The sequence below is a fragment of the Tachypleus tridentatus genome, chromosome 10, assembly GCF_004210375.1.
Source record: "Tachypleus tridentatus isolate NWPU-2018 chromosome 10, ASM421037v1, whole genome shotgun sequence".
Taxonomy (NCBI): Eukaryota; Metazoa; Arthropoda; class Merostomata; order Xiphosura; family Limulidae; genus Tachypleus; species Tachypleus tridentatus.
In genome coordinates, this window is record NC_134834.1 from 21,012,973 (window position 1) to 21,037,524 (window position 24,552).

The following is a 24,552-nucleotide window of genomic DNA, read 5'->3' on the forward strand; positions in this document are numbered from 1 at the left end:
GTCCTAAATAAGTAATTAGATTTCTAGTAAATTTAAAAAATAATGGATTGTTGTTGGTTTTTTTAAATAAAACATAACATACTGCCCCCTTAGCTGTTAAACATCAATTATCAGATTCCTTGCAACCTAACCACAATAGTCTTGTGACATTCTTAGTAAAAAATACAGGATTAGCTTACAGACTATAAGAAGTGCACTACTAATACATCAAATACACTGTAAATATTTGACAACAAAACAGCACTCTTCACATACACTTTCTCATTGTAATATGTAACACAAATTTTGTTCCTGGATAGTATGTGTTATTTCTTAATTGCTCATGTTGTAAAAAGTACAGTAAATGGCCATTATTCCCTTCAAACTTTGCTTTCGTGACCTGGATAATGAAATTTAGAAATTAACATATTTTCTGCATAAAAACAGGCAAATTTGCACATTTTCATTTACATAAGGTCTGAATAAAACAACATATGAATCAAGATTTACATGTATTTATACTAAAGTTTTACAAAAATGTTTAGAAGTGAGTAGTTTTTCGAGATTTGCGACTGTAATGTAAATCACTTTCACATATCAGTCCCCAAATATAGTCTCCCATCATGTTTTCATTATACGCTACCAGGCCACAAAAGTAAAGTTTGAAGAGAAAAATAGGTCTTTTTCATTTACTTTAGGCATAAGTAACTGGGAAATAACACCTTCTGTCCAGGAACAAAAAAAGTAAACATTTTGTTACATAGTGTTTTTAGACACAACTCTCTATTAAAGCTTAGATATCAGGCTGTAGCAACAAATATAACGAATGTGGCCTATAAACCTAACAGATCTCAAAGTTACTTGACTATTTATACTTGGAAAGTGCATCATAATATTCTCAAGGTATAATTTGAAGACTGACCTTTATTTAGAAAACCAGCAAAAACGTTTACCTTGTCACTCAAGGAGACATTAGAGAAAAAGACTATTTAATAATTCACTTGAAATTTTCTTTATTGCCAGGAAAAAGGAATGCTGATGTAGAATGAATTACAAGGAAAAATCCTGATTATAAAATAATTGTATTTACTTTTAAAAGCTGTGAGTTAATATCACAAAGTAAATTTAAAAAAGAAAAACTCTCAAAATACCATTAAGAAGCATAGTTTACCTGGTGATCGGATCTCCAAGTTGGAGCGATGAGCAACTGGGGAAGTCCGAGTTACGTGTTCAGGGAATGGATAGGTAAAAGGACCACATCCATCACATGTTGAGTTGGTTGGACAATTTGCCCCCTGTTGACTGTGATGAACAAATGTGGGGGAAGGAGAGGCACCGAAAGGAATGGGTCTGGAGAGCATGCCTCCTCTTCCTTGAACTGAGTTGGGGCTGGATGAGAAACTTGCACTTCCATCAGGGTAATGATGGTTTCCATGGCTGGGACTCTGACTTGGTGATTGGAAAGAGCCATCCAGTTTGTTCTGGTTACACTGTATCAACAACAGAAAACTAAAGATTTGAACATGTTAGATCAATAGGGAATTATTTGCTTTATAAAAGAAATAACTTCAAAACTTGAATGGCCTTCTCAATTGAGCCACATCACAGAGGAAAAATTAGAGCACATTTCACTGACTCTTAATAATGACTCACATCACTTACAATAGCTAAATAGTAGTAGTAAGTACAAGAGAATACAAGATATTCAGTTAATATATAACAAATGGAGGTAAATTACTTTTGAATATTTTACAAGTTGAAATTATTTTGGAAAGTTTTTGTACCGTGTATGTTGTTTACAGGTAATTTTTACACTTCTTCACAGTAAATACAAGATTGATAGCACTAAAAATGTCTCAACTGAACACTGAATGCAATGAAGAAATATCCTTGTACTGATAATGTCTGTAGTGTTTTATTTAAACTAATTTAACTAGGCTTTGATTGCTGTATTCTATCAACCAGTGATTAGGTAGTAAAAAAGGAGTGTCATGGATGTAATGTCATGGATGTCAGGGTAAAATATCAAGGTTTTGGCCAATCATTATCTTGTGAATGTTTGAAGTCATGCTATATCAGAAATGAGAAACACTGTATTAATTATATTAACAATTTGTTCAGATGTTTTATGAATATGTTCTGGAATTAGTACATTCATGTCTTCTGGTTATATAGGTGTTCAAAATTGCATGTGTATGTTCAGGAATGAATACAGTTGTAATGTTTGCTGGTTATATAGGTGTTTACAATTACATGTGTATGTTCATAGAATAAGGAGACATTAAGATTATATCCATTATAACTCTATAAACATTTTTTATTTCACTCTACTTTGCTGACTTTGGGGCAATTAGTGTTAGAGAAAATACTAGGTGCAATACACAAGAATACTGATGACAAAAAACTGTAGATGCTTTCCTAGGAGGTTCTGAAAGTTATGCAAATTTAATAAGCAAATAGCATGATGAAAAAAGGATTTTATTTTTCATGACACTACTTTGATCTGCAAGTTGTCAGTTTCATGTTGTCAATTTGAAGATGTATCTTTATCACAAATACTGTACTAAGACAACTGCTTTTTGTGTCATGTTCATTGAAAGCTTGTCAGATTTTGTGAAAATACACATAGTAAATCCAGCATTATAGTCAACATTACATAATATTTGGTTAAACTAACATCCTGCTAAACAACAATACAATTTCTAGAAATATCCAGATTAAAAGCAGATCTTATTTATTAGTACTATATTAGAATTCAGAACAAACTAACTACAAGGGTTTGTTTAAACCAATGATTCTCAAACGTTAGTAACCCAAGGATCCCTTTTAATTAAAAATTGTTTTATGTACCCCAAACTATCAATGTTTTTGTTCTGAGAAATAAATTCCATGTACATGAGAAGCTGTGCCCCAAAATTAAACATTTCATGGGAAATAAATTCCATGTACATGAGAAGCTGTGCCCCAAAATTAAACATTTCATGAGAAATAAATTCCATGTACATGAGAAGCTGTGCCCCAAAATTAAACATTTCATGGGAAATAAATTCCATGTACATGAGAAGCTGTGCCCCAAAATTAAACATTTCATGGGAAATAAATTCCATGTACATGATAAGCTGTGCCCCAAAATTAAACATTTCATGGGAAATAAATTCCATGTACATGAGAAGCTGTGCCCCAAAATTAAACATTTCATGGGAAATAAATTCCATGTACATGAGAAGCTGTGCCCCAAAATTAAACATTTCATGAGAAATAAATTCCATGTACATGAGAAGCTGTGCCCCAAAATTAAACATTTCATGGGAAATAAATTCCATGTACATGAGAATCTGTGCCCCAAAATTAAACATTTCATGGGAAATAAATTCCATGTACATGAGAAGCTGTGCCCCAAGATTAAACATTTCATGAGAAATAAATTCCATGTTCATGAGAAGCTGTGCCCCAAAATTAAACATTTCATGAGAAATAAATTCCATGTACATGATAAGCTGTGCCCCAAAATTAAACATTTCATGGGAAATAAATTCCATGTACATGAGAAGCTGTGCCCCAAAATTAAACATTTCATGGGAAATAAATTCCATGTACATGATAAGCTGTGCCCCAAAATTAAACATTTCATGGGAAATAAATTCCATGTACATGAGAAGCTGTGCCCCAAAATTAAACATTTCATGGGAAATAAATTCCATGTACATGAGAAGCTGTGCCCCAAAATTAAACATTTCATGAGAAATAAATTCCATGTACATGAGAAGCTGTGCCCCAAAATTAAACATTTCATGGGAAATAAATTCCATGTACATGAGAATCTGTGCCCCAAAATTAAACATTTCATGGGAAATAAATTCCATGTACATGAGAAGCTGTGCCCCAAGATTAAACATTTCATGGGAAATAAATTCCATGTTCATGAGAAGCTGTGCCCCAAAAATATTTCAACTGATATTTTGAAGAATATTTTGTATTCTATAATTGATATTTTCATGAACTTTCAGACACGGCTTTCAACAAACCCTGAAATAACCTTGAGATCGCAAATGTGAGAAATGCTGGTTTAGAATAAATTTTTGAAAATAATTGTATGTAACATAGAAAGTTTTAAAAATTGTTGTTCATACTAACACAGTAATTGTCAGTATCTTCACAAATAACTCTTGACTTCCTTACCTGCTGTTTACTGTTTCTCTGAGAACCACCAAAGTTATCAGTGGTAACCCCTACCACTTGTCGACCAAGTACTGGACTGTGAGAGTTAGAATAGGAAGCACAAATGAAGTCACCAACATGTCTGTTTAATAATGGACTCTGTCCTGGAGAGTAAGAAGACTTAGAGCTAGAACTACTAGATGGTCCTGGAAACACAGGACTTGAACTTTGACTGAATGGTCCGGCTGCAAATTCAATCACATGACGAGCTTGAACTGGACTATTATGAGGAGGAGCCGAAAACTGATTTTTTGCTGTAAATTTAAGAAGAGCTCTAAATAAAATCGTATGAATTATATAATTAAATGATGACTGTAGAAACTTCTTGACATAAGATATATCTATAATTCATTATTGTATTAATACTTTTTGTTTAAAGTTTCATTCACAGAATTCTTTAACCTGAAACTATGGCCCAAATCATAACAAAAACGACTACGTTTTACGTATTCCTGGTCTATATCACTTCTATATTTCCAGTAAACAAAAAATTAAAAAAAGTGTTCCTGTTCATATAAATAGTTCCACAAACAGCTTCAAAATTTAATGAAGTGTTACAACATAAAAATATAAAACTAACCACATGGGGGTCCTAAGGATGCATGGTCTTTACCAAATACCAAAGATGATGTTGGGTGAATTCTTATGTCCATAGAAGGAAATGTAGGGCTACTTCCACTGCTGTTATTTGTTTTTACTAGTTCAAAATCGGTTTCCATTGAAGCTGTCTGGATGCATTGAAGCAAAAAAACAAATCAACTTGAATTTATTTTTGTTGTGGTAAGTTCCTAACTTTCTATTCTCATACCAATTAAGGTATTAAGAAGACTTGAAAGTACTAAAACTATTAGAGAAAACATAGATAAAACTGTTATTGTGGAGATTTTTAGCCATCTACAACCTTCCTGAACCAAAATATTCACAATAACTTGTCTTGTACTGCAAACATTAACGATAGCTTCTTATAGTGTTAGAAGTGTCCTCAAATTCAGTTACATGTTCCTGTAGCTGTATGCAATTGAAAATGTCTACAAATGATGTTTCTTCTTAAAGTAACCATTATTATTTGCAAAATTACATTCAAATGTAAAAGGTATTCACAATAACGTATTAAGAACTGAAGATGTCTACAGAGTTGAAGGTATTCCCAATAATGTATTAAAGAACTGGAGATGTCTACGGTATTTAAAGATATTCATACTATCAATGTTTTCAGATGCTAAAATGCATTTAACACTACATTATTAAATCGTTCTGTTTAAAAGTATGCTAACTACATAGATTAGAAATAAAAAAAACAACATCAATATTAATTATCTCAAATCTAAATAACAACAAAGTTTTCTGTACTAAATATATTTAACAATAACAACACATTCAGAACTGTGTCTACAACGTTTTCTGTATTAAATATAATTAACAATAACAACACATTCAGAACTGTGTCTACAACAATGTTTTCTGTATTAAATATAATTAACAATAACAACATTCAGAACTGTGTCTACAACAATGTTTTCAGTAATAAATATATTTAACAATAACAACACATTCAGAACTGTGTCTACAATAACGTTTTCTGTAATAAATATACTTAACAATAACAACACCTTCAGAACTGTGTCTACAACAATGTTTTCTGTAATAAATATACTTAACAATAACAACACATTCAGAACTGTGTCTACAACAATGTTTTCAGTAATAAATATAATTAACAATAACAACACATTCAGAACTGTGTCTACAACAATGTTTTCTGTAATAAATATATTTAACAATAACAACACATTCAGAACTGTGTCTACAACAATGTTTTCTGTAATAAATATATTTAACAATAACAACACATTCAGAACTGTGTCTACAACAATGTTTTCTGTATTAAATATAATTAACAATAACAACACATTCAGAACTGTGTCTACAACGTTTTCTGTATTAAATATATTTAACAATAACAACACATTCAGAACTGTGTCTACAACGTTTTCTGTATTAAATATAATTAACAATAACAACACATTCAGAACTGTGTCTATAACAACGTTTTCTGTATTAAATATAATTAACAATAACAACACATTCAGAACTGTGTCTATAACAACGTTTTCTGTAATAAATATAATTAACAATAACAACACATTCAGAACTGTGTCTACAACAACATTTTCTATATTAAATATAATTAACAATAACAACACATTCAGAACTGTGTCTACAACAATGTTTTCTGTATTAAATATAATTAACAATAACAACACATTCAGAACTGTGTCTACAACAACGTTTTCTGTATTAAATATAATTAACAATAACAACATTCAGAACTGTGTCTACAACAATGTTTTCAGTAATAAATATATTTAACAATAACAACACATTCAGAACTGTATCTACAACAATGTTTTCTGTAATAAATATATTTAACAATAACAACACATTCAGAACTGTGTCTACAACAATGTTTTCTGTATTAAATATAATTAACAATAACAACACATTCAGAACTGTGTCTACAACGTTTTCTGTATTAAATATATTTAACAATAACAACACATTCAGAACTGTGTCTACAACGTTTTCTGTATTAAATATATTTAACAATAACAACACATTCAGAACTGTATCTACAACAATGTTTTCTGTAATAAATATAATTAACAATAACAACACATTCAGAACTGTGTCTACAACAACGTTTTCTGTATTAAATATAATTAACAATAACAACACATTCAGAACTGTGTCTACAACAATGTTTTCTGTATTAAATATAATTAACAATAACAACACATTCAGAACTGTGTCTACAACAATGTTTTCTGTAATAAATATAATTAACAATAACAACACATTCAGAACTGTGTCTACAACAACGTTTTCTGTATTAAATATAATTAACAATAACAACACATTCAGAACTGTGTCTACAACAATGTTTTCTGTATTAAATATAATTAACAATAACAACACATTCAGAACTGTGTCTACAACAATGTTTTCTGTATTAAATATAATTAACAATAACAACACATTCAGAACTGTGTCTACAACAACGTTTTCTGTAATAAATATATTTAACAATAACAACACATTCAGAACTGTGTCTTCAACAATGTTTTCTGTATTAAATATAATTAACAGTAACAACACATTCAGAACTGTGTCTACAACAATGTTTTCTGTAATAAATATATTTAACAATAACAACACATTCAGAACTGTGTCTACAACAATGTTTTCTGTATTAAATATAATTAACAATAACAACACATTCAGAACTGTATCTACAACAATGTTTTCAGTAATAAATATATTTAACAATAACAACACATTCAGAACTGTGTCTACAATAACGTTTTCTGTAATAAATATACTTAACAATAACAACACCTTCAGAACTGTGTCTACAACAATGTTTTCTGTAATAAATATACTTAACAATAACAACACATTCAGAACTGTGTCTACAACAATGTTTTCTGTAATAAATATATTTAACAATAACAACACATTCAGAACTGTGTCTACAACAATGTTTTCTGTAATAAATATAATTAACAATAACAACACATTCAGAACTGTGTCTACAACAACGTTTTCTGTAATAAATATGATTAACAATAACAATAGTATGAATCTGCAATACTAGTTTCAAGTGATAAAAGTGGATGAGATGACAATTACTTTGATGCATATACACTACTGAAAGACAACACAGATTATAGTATAGTTCATCTACAAATTATACTTAATAATACATGATGTATGAACTATATTATAAATTTCTTTTATACACCATATGTATTTAGTTTCAAAATATAGAAAGCTCATTAAAAACAATGTATATATTTCTGTTTAGAATACTAGAACATCATCAATACAATATTTTGTACACTACAGAACACAGATATAACTGAATGAATTTAATTTAAAAAATATACACTAATGACAAATAACTACTGGGATTTGTTTTTATAAACTCAAAACAAGTTTATCTGCTTCTCTGTTACAGTGCATTGTCTTTCCATTCTACCATCTAAGTGCTTGTTTAAAAAAACAAAACAAAACTGATTTGCATACAATGCGTCTTTAAATTAAGCTAACAAAAAAGTTTTGACTTTTAAACAATGAAAGATGACATTGTGGTTAAAGGATTCTGGAATTTCTAGGAATATTAACTACAGCAATATGAAACTTGAAAAACATGTTTCTCAGTGTTCCTTGCCAACGTCCTCTCCATGTCGGAAAGTAGGCATAATATCAGTGACCTCCTGCCTCTATATAACAGCATGATAATATGCATTGCTCACTTTACGTCATCTCATTGGTAATTCAAACTCAGCACAAAGAAATCTAGTCAAGGTTAGTAAAAAAACTTTGTGGTACATTTAAGATTCTGGACACAAGTAGCACCCATTGTATGTGTGTTAAGTATCACCTCACTGGTAACTCAAGCCTGTACAAAGAAATTTAAGCAAGGTCATGAAACTGTTTATCAAACAGTGTATTTAAACTGCTTAATACAGGTGAAACCTCAGCTTTTATAAATACCTAAATCTAGAGTAACACACTATTTTAGAACATTGAAACAGCATGAAATTAAATTATGCAACGACAGTGTTATCTTATATTTTTCAGAGTTACGCAGCACACTTTCTCTGAAGTTTCCTAGCATCTAGGGCTACATGTAATGTATAACACATCTTGGCTTTAATATACTGTGTGTAAATTATAGTATATCATAGCTGTAATAACCTGTATGTAAAAATATGATACACTTCAGTAAAAAAAAAACAGCACAGACATGGATGAAATATAATCAGAACATATTTATATGTAAAAAAAAATATAATTGATCCTTCTTTTAAATTTAAATCAAATATGTACTTCATATTAGTCTAAATCTGATAAAACTGTTGAGAACAAAAACGAATTACAGTTTAGTGAAACCAATAATGTAAAAAAGTTATTTCTGTAATAACTTTTCGTAGTTTTGAAGTGGCTTGAATAGGTGTTAAGCAATGATAACTACGACAAACTATTACAAGAATACAACATGGCCAATCTTACACACATCTCCTGTGTTGTTGTTTTTTGTATAAGAGAAAGTTCCAGATAACCATTAAAAACCAAACAATTCTAAAGAAGTTTTACACAGTGAACAGCTAGAAAACAGCTTAAGGACAATAAAAAACCTTTGATTCATGTAGGCCATCCCACCAACATTATATATATATATATAAACTTGAAAATGAAAACATAACATTACATATCAGTCCCTGTCTTTGAAATATGCATCAAGCCTTCCCTCAAATTAACTGCATCTACTACATCTGAAGGTAACCACCCTGTTAGAAAAATAAAGCTAAAGATGACTCTTACCCTGCGAAAATTTATATTTGTGTCCCCTAGTCTTACCAATCTGATATAAAATGTGAAAAAAAAATATACACATGCACATCAACACTGTCAATCCCCTAAACAATCATAACATGTTATTTGGATTCCCTCTAACTTTTTTCCTAAGAAAAAGCAGTTTTGAAGATGTTTAACTTTTCCGTGTATGATGAAAAACCTTTCCATCCTAGTAGCCCTCTTCTGAACCCTTTCTAACACTTAAATGTCCTTTCTAAGATGAGGAATCCAAGTACTCCAACTGTTGTTTAACTAATGACCCATATAATGACATTGCAATCCATTTAAACTTGTACTTAATATTTCTGTAGATACATACGAAAATTCTATTTGCCCTGCCACTAACAGTACCTCGTTTTTTGGATGGATTAAAAGAGTGCACAACAAGAACACCAAAATCCTTTTCTTCCATAATACTCTTAAGATTATTAAAAGTGTTATTATTATTCTAAAAACTATGGATCCACCTCTCATCAGACTCTCTGATACACATTCATTGGTTCCCCATTCTGAAAACTATGGATCCACCTCTCCTCAGACTTTCTGATACACATTCATTGGTTCCCCCATTTTGAAAACTATGGATCCACCTCTCATCAGACTCTCTGATACACCTTCAAAATTATACTCATAAATCAAATTGTGATATCCTACACACATTATTCACCTAACTCAAAAAATAATACAATCCTTTTACAAAGGAAAATTTTCCTCGTCATTCAGAATTATTGTAATAACCTTGTTCAAATTTATTCCATATTCTGAACAGTTGCTAGATGGAATTATTGTTTAAATCTTTCTTAGTAGAAACTGAAAGAGAAAGTGGAAGTTAAGAAATTCACCAATTCCATGGTCATCAGATGTCAGCCTTCCTGTTCCATCCCTTACAGGTCCTACTTCCATCTTAACATATGACTTATTTTTAATGCATCTAAAGAAATCTTTACTGGTAAACATTGTAAGTCAACATTTTTTCCTTTTATTTTTTTAATTTCTTAATTTCTCATTGAACCAATTCTATTTATCTTTTACAATCCCCCAAATCTCCAACCATTGTAGTCAATTTAAATTTATAACGTTTTTTTACAATTTTATCCTTTATACCTCCTGTGATATGATCTGTTTTAGTTACTTGCAGCAATAGCTCTCTGCCTAAAAAGATCGTGTCTAACTTGAATCTTTAAGAAGAAGTTATTTTCATAGCTCTTGGTCCACAGGTCACTTCAAGATCCTAGTTCTAAGAGAAAGAAGCTAATGTTGTCATCAGTGGAAGCAAATATCTCTTGATAGGCCTGTTTTCTTATTGTTAACTTGCAGGTGGGTATTACTGGTGATAACCAATGGAAACCGTCAAGAACTGAACAGACAGAGGTTTCAAACTTAAAAAAAGACTTCAACTTCTCACAGATGGGCAAGCCCTATTATCAGACTCTCTGATACACATTCATTGGTTCCCCATTCTGAAAACTATGGATCCACCTCTCATCAGACTCTCTGATACACATTCATTGGTTCCCCATTCTGAAAACTATGGATCCACCTCTCATCAGACTCTCTGATACACATTCATTGGTTCCCCCATTCTGAAAACTATGGATCCACCTCTCATCAGACTCTGATACACATTCATTGGTTCCCCATTCTGAAAACCATGGATCCACCTCTCATCAGACTCTCTGATACACATTCATTGGTTCCCCCATTCTGAAAACTATGGATCCACCTCTCATCAGACTCTCTGATACACATTCATTGGTTCCCCCATTCTGAAAACTATGGATCTACCTCTCATCAGACTCTCTGATACACATTCATTGGTTCCCCCATTCTGAAAACTATGGATCTACCTCTCATCAGACTCTCTGATACACATTCATTGGTTCCCCCATTCTTAAAACTATGGATCCACCTCTCATCAGACTCTCTGATACACATTCATTGGTTCCCCATACTGAAAACTATGGATCCACCTCTCATCAGACTCTCTGATACACATTCATTGTTCCCCATTCTGAAAACTATGGATCCACCTCTCAATGATTACAAATGATTTCTGTTTAGTCAGCATTAATATTAATTATTAATTACCAATATCAATTACCTACTAGAACAAAAAAAGTAGTTAATTGTTTATATGGTACGTTTATTCATATAAGAAGGAAAGAGAGAACAAATACATACATACAATTTATAAACCCTCACATACATATCTCAACATATTTAGTTTCTATCCACAAATCTCAAAGTGACAGCTGTTTGTTGAAATTTGAAATCTTAAATGTCTTAATAACACTACTGTAAGATAATTAAAGATAACTTTCCAATGTAATGCAATATTGTCCAAATTAATGGGTATTATTTTCCATGTTCTTTGTTTCAGTTTACTTAGATACATAAAACTTTCTTTTCTGCAAGTAGCATAATATTTGTGTGTAAGTTACTTGTTTTCACAACAAAGTAACCAAAACCATACCATTAAATATTATTTTCTCACAGCTACAATTGATTTATTAGTCACTCCCAGAATCTAATACAATCTCCTCAAAGGTAAAGATATTTATATAATGTCAGAAGGAGATAAAAGAAACACAACTAAAGCACAAAATAAATATTACCTTGCATGTTATGGCTTGATGGTACTTTTTATCCACTATACAAATGGGAGAACCTGGTGGTGGTGGGGGTTGTCTGTCATAAGCCAAGCAGTTATCTGGAACATGGCTAAGGCTGCTCGAATCTGGCTCCTGACTCATTTCATCATCCGATGTCCCCCCCTCCCAAGACATTGGACATTCCTGTACTTGTTCACAATGTACAGAAGTCCCATTCAAGCCAATGCTTTGTTTTTTAAACTGCAGGTTAACAGGACCAACATCTTCGTGTATGACCTCTGTACCAAAAATAGCTTCATCTTCAATAACAGTTTGTCGGTTTGGATGTACCACAGTGTCCCCTTGGCTCTTAGGTGGACTTGAGGGCACATGGTACACACTAACTCGATCCATGGTCATTAGGTCAAATGCAACAAAACAATCCCATGTAAACACAAATTATTTAACATAAAATGACACAAGTTACTTAATGTAAAGCAAAGCTCCCAACTGTTGTTTTATACTAAAATAGTCTTGTTAAGGTAAAGTTCACTCTTATAGTTTGTTAGACAGCCTCAAAATTGGCACTTTCCAATTAGTCAAACAAACAGGGTTAAGAAAGAAAAATGTTTTTAGTTAACAACAAAAAAGGCCTTTATAATGTGCTAAAAACTCAACCAACACAAGGGGCTGAACAGCCCATCAGTCACACTGTTACAAAAGCCTTATATAAGAACCAAATGAATTGAAGTTCCAGCAGCACGACACTCCATACAAACGAATTCTTCAACTTTATTTTGTCAGTGTTTCCAAAAGAACAACCCCTCATTCTCACTTCATAAGCTACTGGAGTCTGAAATGTAAAAAAGAAAAAAATTAATTTTACTCAAAAACATTATACTACGACTAACTTTCACTATAAGCCCAAGATAATTCAAACATCATGGAACTAACTACTGTACTTAAAATTATAAATCATTTTTGAAATAAAACTGAAAAAAAACAATGAACATGTGTCATGAATCACAATAACAAAACAGGCTTCAGTAATATCAATATTAAGTAATAAATTTAAACAGCAAGTTTATATGAAACACATGTTTATATAAATAATTATATATAAATGATATATATACTGAGTAGACTTAAACGTCATTAGGGTACTATGCTATCTGGGAAGCTGATGCTAAATCTCCATAAAATAAAATTATAGTACAATCATGACTACAGAAATGTTGAGAAGAGACAATTCCTTTCAAGCAACAATTATGTGATGACTTCACTTAAGACAGACTTAGCTTTATATATTTCAGATAATAAACAGCTAATACAGCCTAGATTAACGACAAGTTTTAAAGTGAAACACAACATCCAAAAATCAAACATTTTATTAATGCATTGATCACAAACAACACAATAAATACATTAGGACTGGATCAACACTGCTCTTTTACAATATATATATTAGTTTGTTATAACTTAAAAAATAAGCCAAAACAAAAATAAATTAAACAAAAAATGATGCACTAATTGAAAAGATCTCAGGATACAAACTATAATGTGGGATTATAAAATGTACCCTCGGTTTTGAAGGTGACTGAAGATGAAGGACCCTACTTGAGGGCTATCTGCGCTAGTAATCCCTAATTTAGCAGTGTAAGACTAGAGGGAAGGCAGCTAGTCATCACCACCCACCGCCCCACGGCTGAAAGGGCGAGCATGTTTGGTGCGATCGAGATTCGAACCCGCGACCCTCGAATTAACACGCTTGGACATGCCGGGCTCCAAATGATAGCCCGATGTGGTTTTGCTAAAAGAAAACATTCACGCACCCACAACTTGTCTCTCTCTCTCTCATAAAACACTTTTACAGAAGTTTTAAGTTTCTTTTAGCAATCGGTTTTGTTAAACGTGTGTCTGTACACCCAAGAGATTCAGTTGAATTACGAACATCTGATTTTAATACAAAAATAAAAGGATTAAACACACGAAGAATAGGCTCTTCTCCATGAAGGTCAATTAAAATAATATGGCGAGTCACTTCAGTTTATAAGAGTCTTCTTTAAGTCATTCCCACAGACATCAAAACGTATATCGTACATTTTTTTATTTTAAGAAATTAAGCATTTTCTTCTGTCCACTTTAATATTCTATACTGATGTAACGAACCATAAAGCTCTCAAAAAACAAGCAGATCGTAAGAGCAATGTTAACTAGAAAATAAAATATTGTGACCCCAAAGACTAAACTTGTTTTTACAGTGTATGGGTGTGTTGTTTTATAAGCTTCCAGTTGTTTACAAATGCGGGAAAACTCCAGATCCTCACTGTTTGTGGAAGTATGCCATGAAAATCATAATCTACTGTAAAAATTTTTTTTTTCAATTTACGGGGCCTTTTAGCGTTTTGTTGTTTTAACCTGTTCAGTGCCGTAGACGAAATAACTCGTCCAAGTCGATCGGTAACACAGTGCCATGGATGAGTTATTTCGTTCTTAATAATACGTAACTTCAACGCTAGATGTCAGCACCACACATGCATTTGACCTACTTACAAATTGTTTCACTTTCGATCCAAAATGGCGTCACGAGAAAAGTTACGAAATGAAGAAGCATTAGAGTTATATTGTAGCAACTGAAATACTTGGCAGTCAATAGGTTAATGATCACGTAATTCATAAATCTATAAAAATCTGTGAAAGTTTCATCAGTTAATCTATCAAGAGTTCATATCATAACAATGTGCAAATAGTAATATCGCGTCGCAGAATACTATGAAATTTCGCCATTGAAATCTACTTCAAACCTAAAAAAAATAGTCACTGAAATGTCGTTGGTGAATACTTAATATCAGTGACTGAAACCAGCTTAACAGACATTCGTCTAATAAGTCATAGGTTAGGCCTAAAACAATCTACGTTTTTGGTCAATGCACGCTGTTTTCAGCATTCAACTCCCAACTAAAAATTATTTACGAATTTTATTTAATTTTTAAAGTTTCTATTATTTTAATACAAATAATGAAAAGTTCGGACTCTTTCATGATGTGTTAGACTCAATAAAAATGTTATACATTAGCTTGAAAAAAAATCCAAATACAGTCGTGAACAGTGTAAAATATTTACACAATTTCTTATTGTTTGTTTGTCTGTTTTTTGAATTTTGCGCAAAGCTACTCGAGGGCTATCTGCGCTAACCGTCCCTAATTTTGCAGTGTAAGACTAGCGGGAAGGCAGCTAGTCATCACCACCCACCGCCAACATTTGGGCTACTCTTTTACCAACTAATAGTGGGATTGACTGTCACTTTATAACGTCCCCACAGCTGAAAGGGCGAGCATGTTTGGTGCGACGGGGATTCGAACCCGTGACCCTCAGATTACGAGTAGAGTGCCTTAACCCCCTGGCCACCAATCACAGTAGAGTTTAATTATTTATATGACTCAAACTATTAGGCCTGCTAATCTCTAATCGTATCTTACAATAGAGTATAAGTTGAAATTAAAAACTAAACAACTTTGCTTTATGACATTTATACACCAAACAATCATTATAGAAATCAACTTGTACTTGTTGCAAATTAATATTTAAAAAAATATATATTATAAAATTACTATATAAATAATATTTTTAAGACTTAGGGTTGGTCACCTTTGCGTTAATAAGAGTTTGGCATCTCCGTAGTATTGTTTCTATATATTACGAGTCGCACGCCTTAACCCGCCTGGCTATGCCGGACCCCAATTTCTTAACAGGTAATTTTCTTTAACGTTTACTACCAAGTATATGATGCGATCATATAATGGAAAAAATTGTGTTTGTTTGCTTGATTTGTTCTTTAGCGCAACGGACTATCTGTGCTGTGTTCACCATGGGTACAGAAATCCAATTTTTGGTATTATAAGCCTGCAGACTTACCGCTGAACCACTGGAGGGCGGGGAGACATATCTTTAAAATGCCCAAAAACAATAAAATATAACACTAGAGAGGAAACTGAATAAACCATTCAAATGCTACAGTTTTCTAACCAAAAGTCATGAAAACAAAACCAGAACCTTATCATTAAATAACAACATTAAACTTGTTGTATTTTTAAACACTGCACTCTTTATTTGGTTCTTTAAAGAGTTTTCCTAGAATAATGGTGTACAATAGTATTTCGACCATACTATGTCCGCCAAAACATGGTTAATTGTGAAAAACTGTTTAATTAACTAACTACAAATGCTATGGTCTATATTTATTAAATTTATTTAAAGTGTATAGACGAGTGATGTCAAGAAATAGTTATACACATTTACAATGTGCGTATCGAAATCAGGTTTAGGCATTGTAAGCCATCAAACTTAACACTGAACCATCGGTAGAGGAGAATTATGTGAAAAACTTTGATTTAAATTTCCCGCAAAGTTACACGAAGGCTATCTGCGCTAGCCGCCCCTAATTTAGCTGTGATAGACACGACAGAAAGCAGCTAGTCAACGGTGAACTCTTGGGTTACTCTTTTACTAACTAACAGTGGGATTAACTATCACATTATATATATATAAAGCCTCCACGTCTAAAAGGACAAGTATGTTTGGTGATGGGGTGTCTAGGAGGTAGGTAATTATTATTTTCGATTTTGTCATTAAATTAAAAAAAAACTAGCCATACAAACCGATGAAACGTTACAGTGTTTTATAACGTGATTGCCAATTTTTACAGAAGCAACACATAACAGGCAGCTAATAAACGTTCAACAGACAATGGTTTTAATTACTAACATTTCAACCAACAGATATTTCTAGAAATACTGTTAGGCTTACTGCGAACATTGAAGAGTGATGCAATGTTTAAAAAAATTAACAAAATAGTCACGTTGTAGAACATTTACTAGGCCTAAGATATAACAAAAGAATACGTTTTCATATCCTGCTTGGTGCAACAGAATACGTAGAGCGCCACCTTAGCAGCAAATTAAATTATTTACATAAATCCAAAATCATCGTATAAATCGCAGCTAGTCTTTTTTTTTTTTAACTTATAGCAGAGCTACCAAACGTTACCCGTCAGGCCCGAAACTCGTGCATCTAGGCCTATTCTCACACTCACAAGTATTACTAAAAACATTTCACGTTTTAGTAAAATTAATATGTTTTTAACGCATTGTTGTTGGTTGACCTGCTGGAACCGGTTTACATTCTGTATCTCAACGTTTCAGGAAATGCACTAGATTGAAATATTTTGCTTCATTAAATAAAAAATATTTTTGGGAGATTATTCTCCAAGCTCCCTCCCCTAAAAGGCGTTTGCAGTACTTACCGCGATTAACATTTTACTTTTTCAAAATTCTCACTCAAACAGATGTCTAGAAGTTGGCTACTATGCGTATGATCACATTTAGATGCAAATGTGACATATTTAGAAACATTTTCACGCGTTTCATAATGTATGTTTGTTTGTAATTAAGCACAAAGCTACACAATTGGCTACGTATGCTCCGCCCACCACGGGTATCGAAATACGATATTTAGCGTTGCAGTATCCTTCACATGATTTTGTGAGCGTAAAGGCAACAAGAAATGTTACAATGAACATACTAGGCACAAATGGAAGATAATAAAGCTTTATTTTATCAAACCATAGACCGTTTACGCAGGTCCGGTACGGCCAGGTGGTTAGGGCGCTGGGCTCGTAATCTGAGGGTCGCGGGTTCGAATCCCTGTCACACCAAACATGCTCGCCCTTTCAGCCGTGGGAGCGTTATAAAATTACAATCAATCCCACTATTGATTAGTAAAAGAGTAGCCCAAGAGTTGGCGGTGGGAAGTGATAACTAGCTGCTTTTCTTCTAGTCTTACACTGCTAAATTAGGGACGGCTAGCGCAGATAGCCCTGTTGTAGCTTTACGCAAAATTCAAAAAAACAGTTTACACATTGACGTTATTTGTAACCCATTTTGTGCTTTATTTTTGCATTGTGTAATTGATTGTTGGTTATTAAAGTTACAACTGGAATGCCCTAGAAGTTAAGTTATCGAAATGGTTGTTAGAATGCTTTAGAGTAGATGAACTAGCATTATTTGTGTATTTTAATAATATCGTATGAACGTAATTAAGACGCGGACACTTTGGTTCTGTAACAATAGTAGGTGCCGGGTAATTGTTTAAACAGTACAAAAACACCCATAAGACAATCTTAGTGCACATCAGTTAGTATTACATTGTCAGTCAAATACGAGTTATATTTGTAATATTTATAAACAATACTATCGTTATTTGTCCTGTCTACTATCTGGCAATGCACTAAATCATGTAGAGGCTTAAATGTTAAAAACTGTATTACATTTTTATCTGTCTTGTAACCCTTTTAAGATTTGTCGAACTTTCCTAAGCATATAGAGACAGGATATTCTGTGTTTTAAATGTTAAATAAAATATCCCCCATGAGTTAGCATCTCGAAATAAGTAATTTTTATAATGTATCAAATCTTCACCTAAAGTGATAATATGGCCAAAACTAAGTTCTGTAAGAAGATATGGTAGCCTTATTGGATTTATGAGTTTATTTTAAGTTGTCTAAGACTTTCAAGATGGTCTTTAGATTCTACACACCAACTAGACCAGAAAACCACAGGCAAACTACGAACATACTCTAGCGCAAGGTTTCAACCTTTATATCCACACTTGGTAGCTGCATTGTCAATAATAAATTTTACTGCAAGAATTCTATCTCGTGTTTTATAATTGACGACAACATAAAATGTTTTGGTTTGTTTATTATTGAGCACAAAGATACGCAATAGGTTATCTGTGCTGAGTCCACCACGGGTATCGAATTCCATTTGTGTGTATGGGTGTTGTCAGCTTGTTCATTAGCTACTAGGGTAGGAAGGCACAACTCTGAATGAGAATAGATATCAATTTAAAACACACATCATTAAATACATACAGACAAGGGGTGATAAGAGCAAGATAACATATAAATACGTTACCATCCGCCCACAAAACCCACTCGTATGACCTCTCCGTCTGCATCCCACATTCGACTAAGGCCAAGAATGAAGCCATTAGGTACAGCCTGACCCACGTTACGACCGGTTCTACTTGCTTCATTTTCTGTATGCATACCAAGCCTACGGTTTGTTTCAATTCCCACCGATGACTAAACTTTTCCCTCTTTCTATACATTCGATTGAATGCAGGATGAGTTAGAAGACACCTTTACCAGTAGTAATAGGGCAACCACGTGGGCAACTGTGATGCTGCTCACGGCTGTCGGAACAAGACTCGCAAAGTCAAACTGTGAACACACGTGCACAAACAGCTATGCGCGCTACATAGGATATACGAATTGTTAAACTAGAGGGAAGCCTCAATAGCCGTGGCGCTTAAGATTATTTTGGGCAGATTAGAGTAAATTAATCTATGAGATATCCACCTTTCTTATTAGCTATATCTTTGTGCGCCAGCAGTACCATGCACAGTGCGTGTATACCCGATTTTTATTACTCGTCATGATCTCTACCAGTCTGTTCTCAAATAGAAATCATTTCAGACAAAACTATAGGAAATTAATCTATGAGGTCTTGGGGTCCCCTGCTGGTACAGCGGTAAGTCTACGGATTTACAACGCTAAAATCAGGGGTTCGATTCCCCTCGGTGGACTCAACGGATAGCCCGATGTGGCTTTGTTATAAGAAAACACACATAAGACCTTGGGCGTAGTCAAATAAACCAATCGATAGTGTTTGACCTCCTGAGTCCAAAACCGTAATTATACTTCAAATCAGTCAAAAGATGACAGAGTCATCAAGTCTACGCTTGAAAACAGAAAAAAAACGTCGAGCTATTACATGAGCTAATGTGCCGCGGCTGAAAACATCTCGATGAATGAGCTATGGGTTATTTTTATTGTAATGTAGTTGGTGTTTTATGTTGTAGTATTTTTGTTAAATTGCGCACAAAGCTATTCTAGGGTTATCTGCATTAGCCGTCCATACCTTTGAAATGATATACTAGAGAGAAGGCACCTGATCAACATAACCCACCGCCATCTCATGGGCCACCCTATACGAACAAATGATGGGATTTGCAGTAATGGCGCGTTTAGTAATGAGATTCGAACCCGCGAATTGCGAGTCGAACGCACTCACCATCAGGCCACACCATATTCTTAGTAACGGTTTTTGTTTATTAAGTTAAACACAAGTGCATTGTAAATCAAGTCCTTACATGTTCTATGATGCAACCTCAATATAAAACACATTGTTTCATTCGATGTGCTAACGAGTGTCCTGTAGAAATCCCCCAAATGGTTCAGTGGTACGTCTGAAGTCTCAGATTTGAAACTCTTGGTAGGTACAACACTATGTAAGTTTGCACTCAACAACAAACAGATAAGTCTAAAGAAACTATACTTGTATATACTACACTACTGGCTGTGAGTTGTAAGTCTTCAGATTTACAACACTAAAATCAGGGTTCGATTCCCCTCGGTGGACTCAGCAGATAGCCCAATGTGGCTTTGCTATAAGAAAACACACACATGCACTCGACATTCACGAAACTGAACGCAGAGAATTAGGTGTACATAACTGACAGAACCTATTATTCATCAGTAGCATAAACCTTAAAAATTAACTTTCAATGAACCATTTGTTGCTGGCATAATAATAAACTGCTAACTGACCATACAAGTTTGATGCCTATTAGTAGTTCGTATTTAATACCTACCACATTTGGTGCGATACAGTAGAAGCCCCGTTTTGGACAACGGATATACAAGTTCTGTTAATTGATTGTATAAATGATGTCACACACTATAACACATCTATTTCGGACGTAAATCGTAAATGAAAAATCTATCTCTATATTGTGGGATGTGTTAAAATACAAGTGAAGGATATGAACTGATACTCAAAATTAACGCAGTGCAAAAAATGTTTATAGGGTCATCCTGAGAAGCGTATAGTTTGTTTCAATAAACAATTTATTAGCAATAATTTAATATGTACTTATTTAACACCTATTGTTTCTATCAAAAACAGAACAACATACAACACTTAAATTTTTTTTAGTAATGTGTTGAGTGTTATTTAACACTGTTTTGCTGTTGTTTCTATCAAAAGCAGAACAACATACAACACTTAAATTTTTTTTTTTTAGTAATGTGTTGAGTATTTGGAACAGCAGATGTCCTTTACTGTAGAACTTTCTTCGAAGTAACCACTGGTTTAATTGCTACGTTCCAAATCAGCAATGTTGGAAGATACTTGCTTTTAGTTAAAGCTACGCAATGGGTTACTTTTGCACTGCCTACAACAGGTCTCAAAACTTGCTTTATTACGTTGGAAGTACGCATACATGCTGCTGTGTCGATGGAAGGCATTTTGGAAGATTTGAATCCGTTACCTAAAGAGTCTACTAGATGAGATTATGGTTCATAATTTAAAGTAAACAGAAAACCTGTGCGAAGAGGTGCTTATAATGTTAGTGGGTATTTTAATATTAATTTCATGTCTGTTTCTAAAATTATACAATGATATCTACACGATACAGGTTAAAAATTAAGAACACTGCTGACCCCATGTGATAGACGGAAACTGGACAGTCTGGAATCTTTCAATAGAGCAATGGCCTCGTCGTTACCTTGGTACTTAAAACATATATATATATATATATACACATACAACTTATAATACATGCTGCAACCATGAATGCTCTTAACTACTCAAAACCTGATATCAGAGGGCGTAGCAATACGTAAAAAAGGTCAAAGAAACACGCACAAATGCACATGCACTCATGACGAGATCTTCTGTGCCTTACATTATGTAGTATTGTTCCAGCTTAATGAAAATTTTCCATTGACCCTCAGTAACCTGACGAGCTAGCGCCATGAACTAAAGACGTTCCGCTCCAAGCACTTGGAGCGACGAATGCTGGGACAGTGGGCCGTCGGGATTGGACAAGGAACCCATGACTGCATATGGATGAGGTGAAGAATGCGAACGAAAGAAATACATAGAAAAACAGCACAAGTACACCGTCGATTCCTGAACAAAGTACTTCGTTATCGCTGAAAGAAAACGTTCAATTGTTTTTTCGGTGTGCCTGAACTTTTAATGTGAGAGACCCTTGAATATTAGATACCTACTCGATATTCAGACCTGTGATTATTAGAGACCAACTCGATAAGGTACCTTCGAATATTAAAGACCAACTCGATATCCAGACCTTTCCACCGTGAAGGAAAGAATTAAAATTCGACGAAATGGAAAATACTGTATTTCAGGGGAGATTTTTTTCCTGTACACCCCTGAATTCAACCCTGGCTCTATCGAATTGCCAACAAGAATTTCATATCTGACGCTAGCCCTCCGGTATATTGTAGTTACACCCACTGGGTAATGGGACTTGAGTAAACACATCAAAGCATAATGGCGTCAAGCAATGTATCTACTATCTCAGTATCCGAAAAGTGGTATTGTGATATAAGGGATTTTTCTTTTTCTTTCGGCCCGGCACGGCCAGGTGGATAAGGCACTCGACTCGTAATGGGAGCGGGTTCGAGTCTCCGTCACACCAAACATGCTCGCCCTTTCAGCCGTGGGGGCGTTATAATGTGACGGTCAATCCCACTATTCGTTGGTAAAAGAGTAGCCCAAGAGTTGGCGGTGGGTGGCGATGACTAGCAGATAGCCCTCGTGTGGCTTTGCGCAAAATTCAAAACAAACAATCTTTTTCCACACCTAAACATTTTAGCATATGACATAGTAAGTAAGAATAATACATCGTAGGAGTGAGACTATATTTTAATTTGTATCTCAGGACGGCTGGTATGGGTATTAACACTTTTACTGATAAACAGAGAACAACGTTTCGAACTTCCTAGGTCATCTTCAGGTTAACAAAGTGGGTTTCACGTCATCAAGTATATTTGAATTTTTTTCTGGAATTGCTTTGTGAAACAATACGGGTATTCATTAAAATTAATATTTCAGTTCTACTGATTATATTAAGGACTGATAGCACTTTCTGGTGTCTCCATATTTCCTCCATCTACACTACAATGCCCATTGCCATAAGTTTTACGAAGAACCATGAACCTTGGAAAACCTACCACACAACACCTTCAACTGCGTAACAACAGTTTACAAATCCATGTTTAAGGAGATCAGAAGTACAATAGTTTGTTTGTTTTCTTGAGTTACATCTGAGGACTTAACAAGTATGTGATGGAATGAGCGTGTGCGTTTTTCTTCTTATAGCAAAGCCATATCGGGCTATCCGCTGAGCGCACTAATGGGAATCAAACCACCGATTTTAGCGTTGTAAATCCGGAGACTTACCGCTGTACTAGTGGGGTGCGTGATGGAATGAAACCTCCGTTACCTTAAATGTCCGCCAATTTTCTCACTAAAATAGCCACTGATTTCAGGAAGTGACTTTTAAACGTTTTAGCTTGTGGTGTATTATCTGTTCAAATCCTTACTTATTATTTTGCTAAATGAATCAGGAAATATGGCCATCTATAACACAATGACCTTTTTAAGTCGTAAGGACTATTTTTTTCCCCGAATTATAACGTTCGAATCCCGATCGCACCAAACATGCTCGCCCTTTCAGCCGTGGGAGCGTTATAATGCTACAATAAATCCCACTATTCGTTGGTAAAAGAATAGCCCAACAGTTGCGGTGGGTGGTGATGACTAGCTGCCTTTCCTCTAGTCTTACACTGCTAAATTAGGGAAGGCTAGCACAGATAGCCCTTGAGTAGTTTTGTGCGAAATTCAAAAACAAACAAATAAACCGAATTATAACCTTCACTTTGCGTATGAGGGCGTTGCTCCAATTGAATTGCTGTGTAAGTTCATAATGTTTTGTCTTTATCATAAATCATATTCCTATCTTCCCACAGCCTTCCTCTTACGGGCAAGTATTACGGCAGGCTGGCATATGCCCTCTCCCCCGTTTTTAGTGTATGGGGGTGTAGTATATAGAGGACAGGGCATTCACAATAATCAACTCTGATTTTATGCCCCCCCCCATGAAAATTAAATAAATTATGGTTCCAAATTCCGCTCATGAAATGGTTGCCATACTCCTCACCAGTCATAAATCTTTTTGTGGTGGCAACTGCAATGCAACACACGCACAGTTGACAAACGTGTCGCACCAAAGCGTCACCACACTGCATAAGGATCACGTGCAGATAGCTCTTACAAAGCGTCATTAGCCCTCTTTGTTTTAACATGAATATAACTAACGGTCCACTTCTGTGGCAAAACTTATCCACGATTAATGGGTACTTGTTATTTTTACTATTTTGTCTAGTCAACAAACAGACGTGTTATAGGTC

General features: G+C 34.0%; 1 pseudogene across 1 annotated transcript in view; it reads right to left on the minus strand.

Annotated features, from left to right (window-relative positions):
- The window catches only part of LOC143228853 (uncharacterized), a 42,181-nt pseudogene that overhangs the window by 11,888 nt on the left and 5,741 nt on the right, over positions 1-24,552 (minus strand). The window contains exons 2-5 of the transcript XR_013015480.1: positions 12,234-13,062; positions 4,778-4,925; positions 4,159-4,451; positions 1,151-1,469 (exon numbers count right to left, since the gene is read on the minus strand). The product of XR_013015480.1 is annotated as an uncharacterized LOC143228853 (transcript). The remainder of the gene's footprint in view (positions 1-1,150; positions 1,470-4,158; positions 4,452-4,777; positions 4,926-12,233; positions 13,063-24,552) is intronic.